At 44.0% G+C, this 16,045-nt stretch overlaps 1 long non-coding RNA gene across 1 annotated transcript; it reads right to left on the bottom strand.

The window, feature by feature from the left end:
• Nucleotides 1-11,876: 11,876 nt before the first annotated feature.
• Nucleotides 11,877-13,965, bottom strand: LOC119088579. The gene is made up of 3 exons (XR_005092250.1): nt 13,543-13,965; nt 13,140-13,362; nt 11,877-12,573 (listed from the first exon to the last, which is right to left on the bottom strand). It is a non-coding gene; the product is annotated as an uncharacterized LOC119088579 (long non-coding RNA).
• Nucleotides 13,966-16,045: the final 2,080 nt, after the last annotated feature.

The following is a 16,045-nucleotide window of genomic DNA, read 5'->3' as shown; positions in this document are numbered from 1 at the left end:
TTATAATAATTTTATGCTAAGCACCAAGCATTTCAAAGAATTGGAGCTAGCCACTCCACAGAGGTTATAGCTATAAAATCAATCTGGTCCCCCAAAAAATACCTTCAAATTAAAAGCATTAAAGATAATAGCCTCAGGCTGGAGAGGTAGCTCAGAGGTTAAGAGCACTGACTGTTCTTCCAGAGGTCCTGAGTTCAATTCCCAGCAACCACATGGTGGCTCACAACCATCTGTAATGAAATCCGGTGCCCTCTTCTGGCCTGCAGACATATATGCAGGCAGAACACTGTAAACATAATAAATAAATAAATCTTAAAAAAAAAAAAAACCCATAATAGCCTTCCTTAAATAATCCAAATATGAAATAAAATATGTCATAAAATACAAATAACTGTAAATACAGAGAGAAATATATACTCAGTATAGTTTTGAAATAGCATAATTTGTGCTTGGTGAAATTATATGTCTCCTTTATCTGCTGACTTCACTAAGCCAGGAAATGTTCTTGATTATTTTAATTTTAGATAGTTCCTATTGTATGTCTCATATTATGTCTAATACAAAGGACTAACAAAAATCAGACCAAGATCATGACAACTAATAGAATTTTATATGATCCACGAGTTACTTCCTTAATGGCCTTATAGCTCTTCCTCACCCCTAAAACAGAGTTCCTGCCTGCTCAGCCTCATCCACATCAGATCCTAGGAAGCCCCTTTTCCAAAAACATGGGACATGAGTAATATTTAATAAGTGTTACATGCCCCCCTCTTCTGCACAAAATGTGATACTTGGCCAGCAGGGAAAACTGTGAACAAACCTTCCCAGAAGTTATATACCTTGTACTGAACCATGGACAAGGCTGTCTCAGTTGTTTATTGTTGTGAAGAGACCATGACCAAGGCAACTCTTAGAAAAGAAAGCGTTTAACTAGGAACTTGCTTACAGTTTCAGAGGGTGAGTCCACGATCATCACGGCAGGAAGTGGACAGGCATAGTGCTGAAGCAATGGCTGAGAGCTTTACATCCCGATCTGAAGGCAGCAGGCAGAGAGAGCAGCACTGGAGCCAGTGAGGCTTTTGAAACATCAAAGCCCACTCCCGGTGACACGCCTTCTCTAACAAGGCCACACCTCCTAATCCTTCCCAGACAGCTCCACTAACTGTGGACCAAGCATTCAAACATACGAGCCTATGGGGGCCATTCTCATTCAAAGCACACAGAACCTAACTAACTGGTTAGAATTTAGTGATTATGAGGAGGTTGAAATGTTCTAGGTTCAAACTTTAATGATAATTTTTCCCAGGCTGTATTTTACCCTCTTAACAGCCATCTCCCCTCCACCTCTGTGTCTAACCCAATAATCTTATAACTATCAGAAATGTGTCAACTTCACAGACCAATAACTTTCACCAACCAAAAGGCTAAGGGCGTCCTCAGAGGGTATCTGAGACTTACAACACAGATCCCTCACTTTGCTGCCTGCTTATGTTTCCAGTATTATTTGAAAGTGTCTTGATTAGCAGTTCCCTTTGTTCTGTTATGATAAAATTTCATGAAATTGTTACCACATTGAAAACAAATTTGTATTTTCAGATGATGGTCACTCATGTTTGGCACCAGAATAAACTGCCTCTTATCCCCTTGAAGGTGAGAGTTATATTTTTGTGTCAACATGTGAGATATATATGTGACAAAATAATATTAAAATAAATATTACATGTGATAAAATAATATTTATCAAGAGGTGATAAATAGTAGAGACAAAAAGCTGAATGTACTCTTCCAGTGAGTATTTGGGAATAAGACCTATATCTGACTGCTTACAGATGTTAGGATCAAAGGCAGTGGGGATATGCTAGTTTGCCCAGAGAACATGCCCCCAAAGGCACATGTGTTAAGGGTTAGTCCCGAGCTTGGCACTCAGTGTATGGAGGTTGTACAGCCTCAGGAGAGGTCTTCGAGTCTCAGATCACTGGGGCGCCCTGGAAGGCAGCCCCAGGGCCTTTGCTTCTCCCTCTTTTACTCTCGTGTTCTGGCTTTGAGGTGAGTAGTTTCACTCCTGCACACACTCCCTCCAGAATGTTCCTGTTTCTCCACAGACCCAAAGCAATGGAGGCCAACTGCCCACAAATGGAAGCCCACAAAACCATGAACCAAAGCAACCCTTTTCTTCCTATAAAACAATCACCACAAGAATCTGTTGTAAGGGCACAAAGCTGACACAGGAGAGCAGTCAGTACACCAAGGCATAACACGTATTGGTGATAACAATAAAAAATGATTATCTGGTCTCCTGGGTTCCTAGGACACAGGTCTTCAAGCTCTTGGACCTCTCCAAGAGTGGAAAAATTGGATTTGGTATGCAAATTGGGTGCCTGGTGCCTGGACTGTTTCAAGATGGGGACACTTTACCAGAAAGCTTGGGAGAAAAATAGGAGCTTCTAGCCCCAACCTCCTTGGAGAGCAGAGAAACAGAGATTGCTATCCATCACCAAGCCTAATATTCCATCAACAACAACTCAAGTGATGAAATCTCCAGAAACGCCCCTAATCAATAGGGTCAGAGAGTTTCTGTGTTGGTGAGCACACTCAATGGCTGGCCAGTGGCACATCCCAACTCACGAGAGAAGTTTCTTTGCTTGGGACCCTACCAAGACACCACCCTCTGCCTGCCTTGTGTGTTTGTTTGTGTCTTGCATGACATTCTTCATGATGAGCAAGATATTGTAAACACAGGGTTCTCCCAAGTCCAGTGGGCTTCTCTAGGCAGCTGTCAATTTTGAGGAGGTTGTGAGAACCTATGACTTGGAAACTAAATGGAGGAAATATGTGAGCCCTCTGGATACCTGATGTTTTCAAAGGTGTCTGAAGGAGCTGTGGGATAGGAGAGATGGGATCAGGGAAGATGTTGGATAAAGGGACAGTGGATAGATGTTGGTTAGTGGGGACTGGGTGAACACAGAGACTCATTAGTAGAGACAGGGTGCTGGGTTAAAGCATGAACTTGGATACTAGGATCTGGGTGAATGGTGATCTTGTATTGGGTGTGAGGACATTGGTTTCTAGGTCCTGGATTAAAGCGGGACCTTGGACACTAGGATCTGGGTGAATGGTGACCTTGTATTGGGTGTGAGGACATTGGTTTCTAGGTCCTGGGTTAAAGCGGGACCTTGGACACTAGGATCTGGGTGAATGGTGATCTTATATACCAAGGCCTGGTTTCACAGGGTCATTGATCAAAGGATTCAGTCTGAGCTGAGATGAAAAAGTCAAGAGATGGTTGGTTAGTGGTTAATAATATTGTATCATATGCTTTTGTTCTGAAGGTTGTAAGTGTGCTTATCGCACACCAACAGTGAAAGCTGCCTGAGGTAGTTCATATGTTCAGTAAATCAACTTAGCTATTCTTCCATATATACATCGCCTTGTAAAAGACAAACCTGAATGTTTTGTCAGTTAAGAACAAACAAACATACAGCCGGGCGGTGGTGGCGCACGCCTTTAATCCCAGCACTCGGGAGGCAGAGGCAGGCGGATCTCTGTGAGTTCGAGGCCAGCCTGGGCTACCAAGTGAGTCCCAGGAAAGGCGCAAAGCTACACAGAGAAACCCTGTCTCGAAAAATAAAAAAAATTTAAAAAAAAAAAAAGAACAAACAAACAAACAGAGGCTGGGGAGATGGCTCAGTCGGTGCAGTGCCCGCGTGCCATGCACGTGTGAGGACTCCAGGACTTACCCATGCTGAAGCCATGCATGTGTGAGGACTCAAGGACTTACCCATGCTGAAGCCATGCATGTGTGAGGACTCAAGGACTTACCCATGCTGAAGCCATGCACGTGTGAGGACTCCAGGACTTACCCATGCTGAAGCCATGCATGTGTGAGGACTCAAGGACTTACCCATGCTGAAGCCATGCACGTGTGAGGACTCCAGGACTTACCCATGCTGAAGCCAGGCACAGCAATGTCCACCCATAAGCCCAGTGTTGACAGGAAAGGAGGAGGGAGACGTGTAGATCTTTGAAGCCCATTGGCCAGCCAATATAGTCAAACAGATGTGCTCTGGGTTCAGAAAGAGAGCCTGTATCAAAAAATAAGGTGGACTGGTCCTATCGGACCAGCAATGAAAATACCAAGGCGTTAAGGCGATGCCCAAGAAGAGAAGCATCAATGCAAAGAATGACCAACCCTAGACTCCATCACTGCCATGACCAGCATTTCTTAAAGGAGCCCATGTGGAGTGCGTGAACATTCCACACACCAAAGCACAAGCGGCAACGTACTTCTTTGTGCTCTGTGCTGTCTGTGGTCACTAGAAAAAAAACTTCTCAGAGGCAGACCTTTGTGCTGTCTCAATGGCTTGAGCAGACATTTGCGGGGAACTTAAGGAAAAAGGGAGAATCCGGGAAGAAAAGAACACAGTGAGGGTGATACATGAAGAAGTGCTCACAGAACAGTTCAACTAACATGCATTGAACAAGGGAAGGAACATGTAGAAAGGACATTAAATAGTTTAGCAGCCACTTTATACGCACAGAAAACGAATTGCAGCTTTATTTTTACAGCCCACCCCTTCCCAAAAGTTGCACAATGAATAGGAGTGTGAAGAAGTGGTCCAGTATTCTTGCTTCATTGTTTGTTCGTTTTTTTAAGGCTTTTGTATTCATATGTGTTAAGAAATGCAGCATGTACTCAGAACACCTGAGGTCGGGTCACAGCTATTACTATTGTATTGATAGTTTTCGATCCAATAAAGAACAAAGCGACTCAAAACATGAAAACAGCAAAATAAGATGGAGAGTGATCAAAGAAGATGCCTGACATCAGTGCAACATGTGTGTGATAACCAACATGCACACATGTGTACAGAAACATGTAACATATGCATGCGCAAAGACTGGACACAAAGAGACACAGAGGAAAAAGTAAGTCAAAGTAAAAGAGATAAGAAACACCACCAATAAAAGGGCTCAGAGTGCTGTGTACGGTTTCTAGGAGTAGGAAGAATTTGCCTGCTGAACGCATAAAATTACAGGCAGTGGCGATTGCAATTTGGAAATGAAGCTGTAGTTTTCTTGTTACTTGTCAGTATGACAAATTCTTTTATTTTCACCCTGATTATGAATGCCTCAGGAGGCTCGTAAGACAATTATGGAAACTGTGTACATTCCACCCAGCCAAGGCTGTAAATTGACAGCGTAAGTCAGAAGTGTGCACACTGAGCTTAACAACTTGACAGCTAACTATGATGGCTCCGGGGACTTTAAAAACTGATCTCAGTGCATTGAAAAATAAATCCTTTGTTGCTATTCCTAACATATTAGCTACACAAGTACGTTTTTATTACACTGTAACTTACACATTAAAATATGCACGATTTAAAGGGTTTCATTTCTTGTAGGGAGTTTGGAGCCTGAGCCCCTTTCTCTTTGTCTTATCAATATTTGAACACTGGGTGGCGCTGTTTGCGGAGGTTTTTTTTTTTTTTTTTTTTTTTTTTTTTTAGAACATCCAGGAAGTGGCGGCTCTCTAGAGGAAGTGAGTCGTTGGGGGCGGGCCCTGAGGCTATATAGCCCAGCCCCACTTGCTGCCCACTCCACTTCGCAAGTGGGCGTGACAGCGGGGTTGTCTCCTGCTGCTTCTGCTAACATGCCTTCCAATCTTCTCTCCAGCTCCAGTCCTCTCTATCTCCTGCCAAGTCTTCCAATCTACCCTGTGATGGAATGAGTTCCTAGAAACCTAAACCGGAATAAATGGTGCCTCCTTAAGTTGCATGGTATCGGGGCTAGGTGAAAGAAAATCACAGTTACAGGGGACTACATGCCTGAACCGGTGGCTTACTAGGGATATACTGTGGACAGAGATTTTGGTTAACTCAGACTACATTGTGGAAGATGATATTGTCCAGGAACTAGATGGATGGAGATGTTAGTTACCAGGGACAAGGCTGAGGGACTGAGTGGGGGTTCTGTTGGTTACTAGAACAGGACAGGAGAGACTTTGTGTATCAGGGACTTGGTAGAGGGAGATATTGGTCAACAAAGCAATCCCTGATCTGGACACCAGAGCCCCCTTAGAGGAAGGTGTCGGTGACGACTGTAAGCGTTGGAGCTCTGATGGAAAGGTACCCTGGCAGCTCTGCTCCAGTCAGGCTCGAGTTACAGCTCTGCTCAGGTCCCCCGGAGTATAACAACTCTGCTCCACCAGGGGAAAGTTCCGCAGCGAATGTGTTACAGTCCTGCTCTGCTGAAAACTGTTTCTGGGGCAGGCTCAGGGATTGGTGGGATTTTATGCTCAGGTACCTCAGGGATTGGTGGGATTCTGTGGTCCGACTCTGGGGAAAGCTCAGGGATTGGTGGAATTTCAAGTCCTTGTCCCTGGTCTTGGGGTCAAGTCAGGGGTAAAGTGTTTTTCCTTAGCCTCCTTTACCCTACACTGACAAGTGGATTGGGAGATCTTCGTGACTGAGAGTTAGTTAGAAGGGTTTCAGGTAATCGGTGAGAACCAGGTAGTAAGGGGCTGGTGAGAGGAGAGGTTGTTACATAGGGACCGAGAGGAGAAAGAAATTGGTTACCTGGAAGAGTACGGAGACATGTGAGAGTCTTCGGGAACTGGGTGGGTGGTCTTGGTTACCAGGGCCTGAATGTGGGGAGATTGGTTTCCAAGGACTTGGTAGCAACGGGCATGTTGGTTACCAGGGTGTGAAGAGATGGTTACCCTGGATTGGGTTGGTGAACATATAGGCAGGGGCTGTCTGTTGGGAGATGTTGGCTACAGCTGATAGCGTGGAGGCACATAGTGGTTACTGGGGACTTGGTGTGTGCAGATGTTACCAAGGATGTGGTAGATGAGATACTGGTTACTGTTCCGTTGGAACATTTGGCTTGCCCCTGCATAGTCCCTCTCCTAAAGTTGCCAGCCTCCCAAGTTCCCCACCTAAGTCCTCAGCTTTTGACCATACTTACACACAAACCAAACTTACGGTGGGCACGTCATCACCCCTTGCCTACAACCTATAAAATGTTCCCCAATTGCTGAGGGTTGCAACTTCTCTGGTTTCTTTCTCCAAGACCAGTGAATCTGCCCAGGAGTTGCTATGCTCTTATTGAACTTGTTGAATTTGTAATTTGGCTTACTGCATCAGTGGGAAACTTTTATTTGGACCAGGAAACATATCAGTTATTAAGGACAAGATGGTGGAAAATGTTGGTTACCAGATGCTCTAGCTTGCTTTTCTGCTGCTATGATAAAACACTGCCCAAAAGGTTCACTTTAGCATATAAAGTATAGTCCATCATCAAGGAAAACCAAGGCACAAACCTAGAGACGGGAACTAAAGCAGAGACCACAGAAGGACATCACTTACTGGTTCGCCACCTCTGGCTTGCTCAGCTGGTTTTTTATGTAGCCCAAGCCCACCTGTCTAAGGATGTGACACACAGTGAGTTGGGCCCCCCTACATCAATTATCAATCAAGAAAAATGCCTCTTAACCAGGCAATGGCAGCTCACACCTTTAATGCCAGCACTCCAAAGGCAGAGGCCAGCGGATCTCTGAATCTACAAGGCAGGATCCAGGACAGCCAGGACTATACACAAAGAAACCCTGTCTCGGAAAGAGGAGGAACAAGAGGAGGAAGAGGAAGAAAAAGAAGAATGGAAGAAGAAGAAGGGAGGAGGAAAAGAAGAAGAGAGAGAGAGGAGAGAGGGTCTCAGATATGCACTCAGGACAGTCTGGTGGAGGCTGTTCTTCAATTGAGGTTCTCTCTTTTCAGATGTGTCAAACTTGTGTCAAGTTGACCAAAACTAACCAGTATGCTAGTGATGTGGATAAAGGGAGCTGTTAGCAGGGACCAGATGAACTGAGGTGGTTTGCCAGGGACAGGATGGTGGCAGGAGATGTTAGTTCCCAGTGACCATTGATGGAAAAAATGTTGATTACCAGGGATTCGAAGAGAGGCCTTGGGTGAGAGAAGGCTGGTAGCCAGGTTTTTGGTCAGGGAAGATTTTGTTTACCAGGGAGTGTTTGGTAGAAATGTTAATAGAAACTGGCTCAGATGACGAGGGACTGGATATGAGGAGATCCAGGTTACAAGGGACTGGGTGAGGAGAAAGGTTTAACAGATTCTGAGTGCTGGAAGATGCTGGTCATGGACAGTATGGGAGGCACATGGAGGTCATCAGGAATGGCTGAGTGAGTTCTTGGTTACTAGGGACTAGATGGAGGTCTGATTGGTTCCCATGGTTGGAGATGGAGTTTAGATATCAAAGACTATTGGTCCTATAGTAGAGGGACACCATGGTCTAGTTACCAGAACTCTTATTTTCCATTATGTCTGCCTTTACTTTCATTATGGCTACATGCAGATTTAACATCCACAGAGAAATAAGTGGGGTCTTTTGCCAAGCTTTCTGCAGGTTTTATTAGCCTGTGATCCTGTGTTCACCAGGCTCAATCTATTAGCAAGGCACAGTCCTTGAAAATTCATGAAATGCAATATTAGCAAGGAATCCGGCTATTCAGGTTGAGTGTTTTGACTCAGCAAGTATGGCATACTGTGGCTGGTGCATGGTAGGGCTTAGAGAGCAGGGGACTATTAGGAAGGACTCTTAGCAGGATGCCACAGGGGAAAAGGAAAAAACAGGAAAGAGCTCATCTGTTGCTTAGAGGAAAAGGTTGGAAGGAGGAAGGGCTGGTCATGGCAGTCATTAAAGAAGCAGAGCAGAAGCATGTTTCAGGGGAGGGAAGCAGGTAGGGCAGAAAACTGAATGCCCATTGTGAGGTGAATGTCCCCTCCTTTTGTCCTGATGAATCCTCCTTGACACCCAGGGGAATGAAATGACCCTGGCAAACAGCACTGGATTCTAACATTAGCCTGTATCTTGGGTAACATAGAGGTTGCTATCTCTTGGTCAGACCTGGTCCCATACATTAGATAGGCCCATGTGTTTGGAGACTGGGGGAGCATTTCTGGGGCAAGAATTGGGAAAAGTGTTGGAAGATAGCGCCATACTATGGTTAAATGCATTTCTCAGATCTTCCTGCCTCATGTGTCACTGGGTAAATGAACGATTGATTGGAGAATAGATGGCTTTGTCCATTGCAGCAGCACTGTGTATCAGGGAGGGAACCATCAACTATGATAGCAGGTTCATCCATCTTTTTAATTTTACATGTGTATATGATATTTAAATGGTGACATAGAGTCGAACATTTTTATTTGAAAAGTTCATACATGTATACAATGTATCTTAATTATATCCACCACTACTCAGCTCTTCAATTTTCCCCCAGACACCCACAATGCATCTGTCTCCCAACTTCACACCCTCTTCTCTTGTAGCCCATTGAACCCAGTTAGTGCTGCCTGTATGTGCATGGGTATGGAATCAGACATTTCAGCAGCTTGTTAGTGGCCACCCCACCAAAGATAGTGAATCTCCTTCCCCAAGCAAACTTTAACTGCCAATATAGACTGAGTAAGGGGTGGGGCATCAGCCATAACTCCTCCCTCCGTGCTTGAATTTTTAATTGGCTTGATCTTGTATGGCTCTTGTGCAGGTAACCACAGCTGGTATGAGTTCATGTGTAACCTTGTCGTGACCAGAGGCTAGCTCTCATAGCATTCCTCTCCATCTCAATGGCTCTTGAAGTCTTTCTATTTCCCTTCTTACATGATTCTCTCTTGACTTTGGGGTAGATGTAAATGTCCTATCTAAAGCTGACCACTCACATTTGCTTCTTTTCAGTACTCTGAGCAGTCATGAGTCTCTGCATTAACCACCATCCCCTGTATTAAGAAGCTTCCACTGTCAAATCAATTTTTGTTTTATCTTGACTATCATTCTCCAAACCTGGTGATTTAAAATTTTAATTACAGTAACAACTGCTTATCTTAGCTAGGGTTCCAGTTGCTGTGAAGAGACACTATGACCATAGCAACTCTTATAAAGGAAAACAGTTAATTGGGGCTTGCTAACAGTTTAAAGGTTTTAGTTCATTATCATCATGGTGCAGCATGGTAACCTGCAGGCAGACATGGTACTAGAGCCGAGAGTCCTTACATTTTGATCCAAAGGCAACAAGAAGTGGTCTGACTCATTGGGCATGGTTTGAGCATATGTAAGATCTCAAAGCCCACCTCCACAGTGACACACTTCCTCCAACAAGGTCACGCCTACTTCAAAAAAACCACACCTCCTAATAGTGCTATTCCCTTTGGGGCCATTTTCTTTCAAACCACCACACTGCTAATGGTTAGAACAATATCAATGTTAAGCTTTTCCATTTGATTCCTGTGTTCTTCATTCCCATTTTGTCAACCCCATTTTTCTTGCCTTTTCAGGATTTTTGACCATTTTTTTATATCAGTTCATCTTTTTATAGTTTAGCATGCAGATTATACTTACTTTTAAAAAACATGTTTTGAAGTTTTCAGTAGACCTGAAAATATATGTATAAAACAAATCAATTCATGTTGACTTCCACATCACAATGAAAAGTGGAATAGCTGTAAACTTTTTATTCTAGTTTTCTAGTTATTGATCCCTCAGCTGAATGGGTTTCTCTGTGACATTCTCACACAAACATTCTTCTTCCTGTACTCAAAGCTATCTGCCTTTATTCTCAGTCTTATAAAACACTAACTCTCCAGTCACACATGTCATACAGTCTCCTGTATATGTATGAACACTCTTTTTTATTTCTAGTTTTTAACATGAAAATCTGTAAACAATATCCTTTTACTACCATCATTTGGAGAAAAGTTTTTAGTGTAGTCAATCAACAAAAAGATAACATTTATTTTGCATTATATTTTATGTCAGTCTGAACTGACATAAATATTCTTGAACTATGCATTTGTCTTAGTCAGTGCTATATTGCTGTGAAGAGACATCATGACAATAGCAACTCATGAATTTTTAAAAAAATAGCAACTCTTATGAATTTTTAAAAAATCATAGCAACTCTTATGAATTTTTAAAAAACAATAGCAACTCTTATGAATTTTTTAAAAAGCATATAATTGGGGCTTGCTTACAGTTTTAGAGGTTTAATCCATTATCCTATGGCAGGGAGCATGGCAGCATGCAGGCAGACATGGTGCTGGAGAGGTAGCTGAGAGTCCTACATCTGGATTGGTAGGCAGCAGGAAGAGAAGTGGTTGTCTCTCCAGTGTGTTTCCATTTTGTCAATAACAGCATGTCTGCCACTTTGGTGTCAACTGAGTATCTAGATAAATCATTTAACTCTGTGTGGCTGCCACTTGGTGGGGATGAAGGCAGAGAGTATGATTGTGTGCAGCGGATAAGGCCTAAAGTACTGGTCCATGACTTAAGCTAACAAAGAGCTCTGACATGCTCAGTAGTATCCTGTAGCTGAGTTTTCTCCAGTCCTCCCCAGCCCCACAGACCCTGCAGCTGCTTACAAAATAATCACTCAGAAGCTTATATTAATTAAAACTGCTTAGCCATTCGCTCAGGCCTACCACTGACTAGCTCTTACATTTAAACTCAGCCCATATCTGTTAATCTATATGTCGCCACGTGTTCTGTAGCTTTACCTGTGTGCCACCACATGCTGCTCCCTGGATGGCAGGATGGCGTCTACTTACTTAGCCTTCCTCTACCCAGAAATCGCCTCTTCTGCTTATCCACCTATACTTCCTGCCTGGCTACTGGCTAATCAGCATTTTATTTATCAACCAATAAGAGCAACACATTCACAGCATATAGAACATCCCACAGCAGTATCCCGACCCAGAGGACCCTGAAACTGGACCCTCAAGATGACCACTGTTGACATATGATCCAGAGCCAACCAGGAAACACCACAGCAGCTGGAAGCAGAGCCCACCAAAACGTACACACATAAATACCTCAGTCCTTTGTTTAATAAGCAAGATTGCTTACAATCTCCCTGAGCCTGTGTTATTTGGTTCTGCATCTATTCAACCCCCTCCCCCCCTAATGATCAGAGACATTAGGACCCCAGCTGCAGAGCAAGCAACAATTGTGTTCTTAATGAGGACTCCAAACCAGGAACTGGGAGAATGGGAAAGAGTCAGTACCCTAACATGGTTGAGTGCATTTCTCCAGAGGCTGTCGTCATTATCCTCATCACTGGTGAATAGAAATACAATGTTCTGTCCTTTCAGCAAGGTGAACTCACTGAGAACGGAGCTGTCATAGACAGAGCAATCCTGGACTGTATAGATACCGGGTAGACTGGGCCTCTTGTCCTGTCTCATCAGAAACTCGGTCAGCTTAAGACAGTAACTCATTCCAGTTGGACAAACAGTTCTGTCTTCTTTGTAGTTTATTGGCAGTTGTCCCTCTAGGATGTTCCTATCGTCAGCGACAGCTTGTCGGCCACTTGGACATCAACTGAGTACCTAGATAAACCATTTTATAAGCCCTTCCTTATCAGTGACACTTCCTCTTGGAAACTCCAGCTCTTGCCTTGAAATTCTTGCATGAAATTCCTCAGTCGGTCTCAGTTGAAATATAGTTGGAGACAGCTTGTGCAGATTTTTGCCAAATGACGTCATCTTGGTCATGGAAAGAGGAGAACTGGAAGGGAAGCAGGGCAGAGAGATAGACAGAAATCAAGCAACTAACCGGAAACTCAGGCATATGCTTTGGCATACAGACAAAGCCATTGAATTTCATGTTGACATGACGGTATTTTGTCATAGGTGCTACAGGATACATTAATAGAGCAAAATAGTCCTTAAATTTTTTTTATACACTTAACTCACAGGAACTGTGCAAAACAACATGTTCTCAGCCGTATTTTACATATGAGATGTGCAGAGCACAGGCATCAGCAGGGTCCATTCTCATGGCTGCCTGTCCTGCTTCACTGCCTTTGAAGATTACCCTCGAGCACTGAGTGGCTCCTTTACAGTCACGGGCACACTGCAAGTACTACCTCATTCACTGCCTCAAGCTCGTAATACCTCCATCTACTTACAAGGAAACTGTCTCATGAAGCTGTTTGACGTTACCCACAGTCACATACGATAGTGAGGGTCCCAAATCCTACCCGGAGACTGTGGTATAGACCTCAGCTTCCTACCCACACTGCATTGCTGCTGTGCCTCTCAGAGCTTCGCAGGTGAGGAAACCACACTTACTCAAGGCTCCAATTCCCAACCACTTTCTTCACTTATAGTCTGTGTCTCCTGGGACATTTCATCCTTGGTCCTGAAGAACAAGCACAGTGAAGGAGATTCAGTCACCACATAAAACTTTTCCAAGCCGTCCTGTGAAAGAGCAAGCTTCCTGGGTGACTCTGCGAAGTAGCCTTTAAGGACACTGGTTTCTCTCCGACTGACTGGGGTATTTCTCAATGATGGCCTGACGAAGAGAAGAGCCCAGGAGAGAAGTCAGTGTTGGGAGGCTCCAGGCTGAGTCCTGGCTTCATCGTCTTCACCTTCCCTGGATTCAGCAGGTCAGACTGCTAGGAGCCTGAAGTACTGAAAACCATGGTCCATGCCCCTTCCAACTAAGTCTTCCCAGAATCAAACTTGGACCTACCCAATCTAGCAGTCAGTAGCTGCCTTTTTTGTGGTCGTGAGATAAAATGCACGGCTTTGGTAGGGCTATTGGGAGGAGTTAGGGGAAAGTTAGAGGAGTTGGGGGAAGGGAAAAAAACAAGATCAGGGCACTTAGTGGGAAGTCTGTCAATAGAGGAAGAGGAGGGCATGTGGACCCTTAAGGTGGGGAAGAAGGAAGCATGCCTTATAGAAGGGAAATGGGTAGGTTGGTAAACAAAGAGGGAATTGGTCTCTGCAGCAGGTCTAGGGGTGGTTGCTGGCAAAGGCAGGAAATGAAAGGAGACGGGAGGAAGAGGGGAAGGAGGAGGTGGAGAAGGTGGGTTTCGTAGAGAGCCCAGAGGTCTAGGAAGCTTTCTGGTCATCTCTTCAGAAGGCACAGCTGAAATCTGTGAGCAGCAGCTGAGCTTGTGGCAAATGTGGCAGTTATCTCCTAGGTGACCTCACCTATGACGTAGTTCGCATTATGATGTGTATGCACTCTTCCTCTGGGACAGAGCACCAGGCTAGTCAAGCCAGGGGCTGGGTGTAAGGGTGTGTGTGTACTGAGCAAGAATGGGATGCTGACCATGGCTCTGCTCCTGGGATCACATGGATATTGGCAGTCTGTTGGCCAAGACTGGGCCCAAGCATGGTATATGTTCACATGTTTGAGGCCTTGGGGAGCTTTCCTGGACCTTGAAAGACCTGGACCTGGAACAAGCCAGTACCCCACTTTGACTATGCATTTTCCAGGGCTTTCTACCTATTTCATCACTTTGTGGAAATATGGAAAGAGGATTTCAGAAAAATAACCTTGTCCATTATGATAACACTGTATACCATGAGGGAGCTATAGTAGGCAGGCCTCTTCATCATTTTATCTTACTTATTTAATTTATAGTCATTAATCTTTAATTCCTATGTTTTTCTTTTTTAATTTGAGGATTTCATTGTAGCTGGAAGTTTTTCCGTGTCCCGCTCAGCTGCACTGTTCCTCAGCTGCTTATAAAATAATCACTCAGAAGCTTATATTAATTATAACTGTTTGGTCATTTGCTCAGGCTTATTACTGACTACCTCTTACATTTAATTTAACTCATATTTCTTATCTATGTTTAGCCATGTGGCTTGGTACCTTTTCTCAGTTCTGCCTTGTCATCTTGCTTCCTCACGTCTGGCTGGCAACTCCTAACTCAGCCCTCCTCTTCCCAGAATTCTCTCCATCTGCTTGCCCCACCTATACTTCCTGCCTAGCCGTTGGCCAATCAGCATTTTATTAAACCATTGTACAAAAGCAATATCCCACAGCATTTCATACTTGAGTACAACCTATTTTTATTCTTTCTACCCACTTTCTCCCTTACTAGCTCCTCACTGATCCCCCAACCACCCATCTCAAATTCATTATTTCTTATAGAATTATTTTTATATAAATATACATGCACACATAAAACATACTGAGTCTAATTAGTGTTGCCCTTATTCATCTATATTTGGAGCTGACCCCTGAGGATTGGGGTTTCTTCCCAGAAAGAGAAAGGAAGGAAGGAAGGAAGGAAGGAAGGAAGGAAGGAAGGAAGGAAGGAAGGAAGGAAGGAAGAAAGGAAGGAAGGAAGGAAGGAAGGAGGAAGGTAGAAAGGAAGGAAGGGAATGTCGCTGTGTGTCACGACACGAATGTGTGAGTTAATGCAGATCCATGGAATGCAGACTCAGAGGCATCTTAAGAATGAATCTAGCCTTTCATCGCTGCAGGGGGATCCAGCCTCGAAGGACTGAAGAACCATCCCTTCGCCTTGGGCATTTTTATTTTTCTCCATTACAATTTAGCAGTTAATTTTCATATACTCAAAACAACCTGAAAGGAGCTCCCAACAATACAAGGCCAAGTGCAAATTCCTCAATTTCTCAGGTACCAGGGTTTTCTGGGTTTCCTGAACCAAGTTTTACATAGGCCTTTGTATCCTTGGGAGACTCTGAGACAAGATTCACATAGAGGGCAACAAGGGAAACCAAAGGTGTCTGCTAAACAAAAGATGGATTAGGGCTAGGTGCTGCTTTCTGAGGGCAGGCCAGGTACAGCTCAGCAGGAATGCAGCCAGAAGGAAGGAAGGAAGGAAGGAAGGAAGGAAGGAAGGAAGGAAGGAAGGAAGGAAGGGAGAGAGAAAGGAAGGAAGAAAAGAAAGGAAGGAAGGAAGAAGAAAGAGAGAGAGAGAAAGAAAGAAAGAAAGAAAGAAAGAAAGAAAGAAAGAAAGAAAGAAAGAAAGAAAGAAAGAGGAACGAAGGAAGGAAGGAAGAAAGGAAGAGAAAAAGAAAAACTGGTTCTCTCTCAGTAATCATTGAGTGCCTGTAGATCTTCATCTAGGGCTTAGGCCTTTTGAAATTTTCCTCCGTCCATGTTGGCAAATCATTTGGTGTTGTCTTATTCAGCAAGCATATTCTTATTAGTTGATGGGAGCAACCATCCTGTCTTGTCTGAAGAACCTGTTATTCAGTAGTCATCCTGG

Source organism: Peromyscus leucopus, chromosome 9 (assembly GCF_004664715.2).
Source record: "Peromyscus leucopus breed LL Stock chromosome 9, UCI_PerLeu_2.1, whole genome shotgun sequence".
NCBI lineage: Eukaryota > Metazoa > Chordata > Mammalia > Rodentia > Cricetidae > Peromyscus > Peromyscus leucopus.
The sequence above is the reverse complement of the archived record's forward strand: the minus strand, read 5'-3'. Positions and strand labels throughout refer to the sequence as shown.